General features: G+C 34.5%; 1 pseudogene; it reads right to left on the bottom strand.

Moving 5' to 3' along the window:
• Positions 1–660: 660 nt before the first annotated feature.
• On the bottom strand, positions 661–778 carry LOC111745277 (annotated as a pseudogene).
• Positions 779–4782: the final 4004 nt, after the last annotated feature.

Here is a 4782-nt window from a genome sequence, read left to right as displayed (position 1 = left end):
AGGGTTTCAATATATGACTTTGAGGGGGATACAATTCCGTCCATAACAATTAGATGGATCTTTAAAAAGTTAAAATCAGATCATGTTTATTTCCTTGTTTCAAACTCCCCAATTGCTTTCCATCACCCTGAACATGAAATTCAAATTCTTTAGCTTGACTTACAAAGCTGTATGTAATCAGGAGTACCCATCGTTCTCAGGGCCATGTCGCACGACTCCAGGAGTCATGGTTTCCATCTAAAAGAATCATTTATAAGCAGACCTTCATCTGTACCACTTTCAATAAGTCTTGATACACTGTCAGGAAAGTTCTGTGTTTGCTCATCTGCAGAGGCTGACAGACCCTCCTCACCCAATATTTGGTTCGAATGTCCAGACTGATGATGTCACTCAAACACTCCAAGAGGGTATGACAAGGTGTATTACTCACTTATTTGTGGTCTTCGAGGAGAGCAAAGGAGGCCTCCCAAGCAGGCCTTAAATGGCTTGAGAGAGCAAGGAAAGGGGACTGGCCTGAGTCTGGTGGTTGAGTGGGGCTGGAGCGGCTATGACAGGACCTTGCCTGGTTTGACTCTCCTACCAGCATCAAAGGAGGGAGTACTCAGCTTTTCTTTTCTTTCTTTCTTTTTTTTAAATTTTATTAATCCTTTTTTTTTTCTTCGCCTACAGCAGCTAGTACTCCTAGGTGGTCTCCCATCCAAGTACTAACCAGGCCCAACCCTGCTTAGCTTCCAAGATTAGACGAGATCGGGCATATTAGGGTGGCATGGCCGTAGATCCAGCTTTTCTTATCAGCTTGTCCAGATGTGAGCACCAGGTAAAGAGGGAGGAGTGAGGCTTAGATGTTCTCTGCAATCAAAAATGTCAAAAATGGAGTCAGACTTCTTAATACACTCAGACTTGTTCTTCACACGGTCTTGACTCTTAAGCCTGTTGCTCTTCCATTTAATTTGAGGATCAGCATATCAAGTTTTATAAAAATCCCTGTAAGGGTTTATATCAGAATTGCATTGACTGTGGGTTAGGAGAATCTCTGACATCTTTAGGATATAGGGTCTTTCTGACTATTGAGTTGTTTCCAAGAACAGCGTGTATCTATCTATTTACATTTTTTAAATCTTTCAATAAAAATAATTTTCTCCAATCTTTTTGTAAAGTTTAGTAATAGCTATGTTACATTTCTGGTCACCTTTATAAAATTGTTATTAGAAATTCCATTTCTAATTGAATCTTAACTTTAACATATTGATTTGATATTCAGTGACCTTGTTAAATTTTCTCATCTTATGTGTAGATTCATTTGTCTTTCCTGTATAAAGAATAATAGCATCTGCAAATAAGGACAGTTTTTGTTTCTCTCTACCCAGTGTTAATACTATCAGTTTCTGTTTCTGGTCTTGCTGCACTGGCCAAACCCGTCAGTCAGTACTCCATTGAATAGATGTGGTGCTAGAGGGCATCCTGGTCTTGTTTGTGATCTTAACATGAATGTATTTCACTATTGCGTTTGCTTTAAGTGTTTTATGAATGCCCCATCAGTTTAAGGAAGTTCTATTGTTTTCCTACTTTGCTAAGAATTTTTATTAATAATAGATATGAAGTTACCAAAACTCTTTTTTGCATGTTAATATGCCTTGTGCTTTTTGTTGAAAGCCAGACTTGATGTGCTGGATAAAAGGAACTCTGGTAAATAGGGTTTTAATGGTATAGTGGTAAAAAATGGGAGAATGGAGAGTGTCCTGTAGTCCTATGATTAGATCTCTGTCTTATTTAGTAAGCTTTGAACTTCATAATGATCCTCATATAGCCCTCCTCAACAAACTCTGCCCCACTCAGGTGGGACAGGATGGCTAGAGATAGCTGGAGTCGTGTTTTCCCCTTTCCCTACGTGGAAGGCTGGAGGGGGCTAGCTCTGGATATTTCCCTTTTCTTCCATGGATGGCTGGAGCTGGATGGAGTTGGTTATTTCCCTTCCCCCAGCTTAGTCAGGCTTAGATAAAACTCCCAATAGGTTAAGCTTTGGTAAACTAGTTTCTCTTGAGGGCAGGCCTTGTTAGGAAGGACAGAATGCTTTGGTATATTTCAAAAAAAAAGTTGACTTTTCCCCTCTCCCTCAAAATGTTGACTTTTCCCCTCTCCCTCCAGAAAGAGCAGGAGATTTTTCTCTTTTGGAGGTTAAAATCACAAAAGTCCTCCTCATAGAATTTGTAACTCTCAGACTTGTCCATACTGGACCTCTAGCATTTCATCAATTACAGTTTAGAATTTTTCTGTTCTGGTCAGTACCATGGATGTTTCTGCTCCAGTAAGTTGTAATTCTCTGTATTTACCTGTCTTTCTCTCCAATTTGGGGAGTCGGGCTGGGGGGAGCAGTTTGTATGTGACCTCAATTCTCTGACAAATGTAAGAACAGTTGATTTTCAGTTTGTTCAGCTTTTTACTTGTAATTGGATCTGAGAGATGACTTCCAAGCTTCTAATATGCCAGACTAGAAAACAGAAGCTGTTTATGTAATTTGATGCTATTTTTTTTAAATTTGCTTAAACTTAGAATTATTATACAAAATTTATCTTTATCTGGTGACTTTCTTTTGTCCTTAATAATACTTCTTGTTCTACTGTATTTTGTCTGATGTTAACCTCAGATTTCATTTGTGTGGTGTTTTACTGGTATCTCCTTTTCCATTTAAAAAATTTCAGTATTCAATATTTTCAATATTGCTATGTCTCTGTGTTTTAAGTATGTTATCTATAAACAGCTGTAGTTTTCGTAATCTCATTTCTGTTTATTAACTTATGAGTTTAGTCTGTGGATGTTGATTGTGATTATGTTTGAACTTGTTTCTATTCTTTGTTTTGTATTTCTTTTTTTAAAATCAAATATTTGTTCTTTATTTTTTAAATTTAATTTACTTTTATCCACTCATATTTATACAGTATTTCTATTCTTTTAGTGGTTAACCTTATAGTTTTGCCACATATATTTAATTTATCAAAGTAAACTATCCCAAACCACATAAAACACTTTAACTTTGTTTATTCTCCTGCAGCTTGTATATTCTCATTACCCAATATTTTAATTCTGATTCTTGTTTAATTCTACAAATTAAACCTTATTTTATATAGATGGTATTTATATATTAAACACGTTTACTATTTTATTTGTTCTGTATTCCTTCTTGCATTTCAGAAATGCTATAATTTTCCATCTTTCATAGTGTAGATCTCTTGCTAGAATTCTATCAGTTTTTGACCATATGAAAGTATCTCTCTTTTACTTTAATTCTAGAAGGATCATTTTGTTTACTCCTGGAAGGCTATGGTTGTATTCTCAGCATTTTAAAAATCCTGCATTGAATTCTAGTATCTGATGTTGGTATTGAACAATTTATTGTTAGTCATATTGCCAGTCCTTCTGAGTGATGTTTTTCCCTCTAGCTCCTCTCTCTTTTCATTTATTTTAGAATTTTATAGTCCGTTAGAACAGGTTTATGCATGTATTTTTCTTAAACTTACCCGTCTTAGAACGTATTGTGTTTCTTGAATCTGTTGATTCATGTATTTTTATCAATTCTAAGAAAGTTTCAACAACTAATAGCCAAAATCTCGCTTCTTGATATCCTTGTATGTCCCTCCTCACTTTGAAATTGATTAGATATACAATAGATATTATCTTTTTTATCTTCCATATCTCTTAATTTCTGTGGCAGAACTAGCCATTAGTTCACATTCCCCAGTTTTCCTTGCTGTTAGTTTTGGACTGAGTTCTGGCCAGTGGAGTTCAGGTAGACATAAAGTAAGCCATTTCTGTGCATAAAAATTTCCCATATAAAAACATAAACGAATATAGGCAAATTGAATTCAATAATAAAAAGTAAAATATATTATGACTAAGTTATATTTATAACAGAAATACAAAGTTGGTTTTACAATTTATAATCAGAGTAAGGAAGAAAAAAATGTATGATCATGTCAATAGACATAACAAATTACAGCTAACATCATACTTAATAGTGAAATATTGAATGTTTTCTTCCAAAATATAGAGTACAGCAAGAATGTATACTATTAACACTTTCATACACCATTACCCTGAAATGCTTATCCAGTGTAATTAAGCAAGAAAATAGAAGTTTGAAAATCACGGGGGAAAACTAGTTAAAGAAGTAGAGTCATGATAAGCTGCCCAAATTTGAGAAGAATTTTTATCAACAACACCCTGATTTGCCTAGTTACACAGCATCATAGTTGGAGACTTAAAGCAGAAGTAGGAATATAACAGATAGATGTCTCAATAATCAGTTGCATTTCTATACAGTAAAAATGAACAATATGAAAAGGAAATTAAGAACTCTATTCGTAATAGCATCAAAAAGAATAAAATACTTTGGAAAAACACTAAACAAGGTGAAAGACTTGTATACTGAAAACTATAAAATGTTGCTGAAATAAAAATACAAATAGATAGAAAAACATTCTGTGTTCATGTGTTGGAAGACTTAATATTGTTAAGATGTTAATACCACCCAAAGTAATCTACAGCTTTAATTCAGTCCCTAGCAAAATTCCAATAGTGTTTTTTTGCAGAAAATGAAAGATTTATCGCAAACTTCATAGGGAATCTCAAGTGACCCTGAATATCTAAAATATCTCGAAAAAGAACAAAATTGGAGGACTTGTGTGTCCTGATTTCAAAAGTTATTACAAAGCTACAGTAATCAAAACAGTGGCATAAACACAGACATTGACAGTAATGGAATAGAAGAGAGTCTGAAAATAAACC

Source organism: Pteropus vampyrus, unplaced genomic scaffold (genome assembly GCF_000151845.1).
Source record: "Pteropus vampyrus isolate Shadow unplaced genomic scaffold, Pvam_2.0 Scaffold150, whole genome shotgun sequence".
In the NCBI taxonomy this organism is placed as follows: domain Eukaryota; kingdom Metazoa; phylum Chordata; class Mammalia; order Chiroptera; family Pteropodidae; genus Pteropus; species Pteropus vampyrus.
This window is presented reverse-complemented; position numbering and strand designations above follow the sequence as displayed.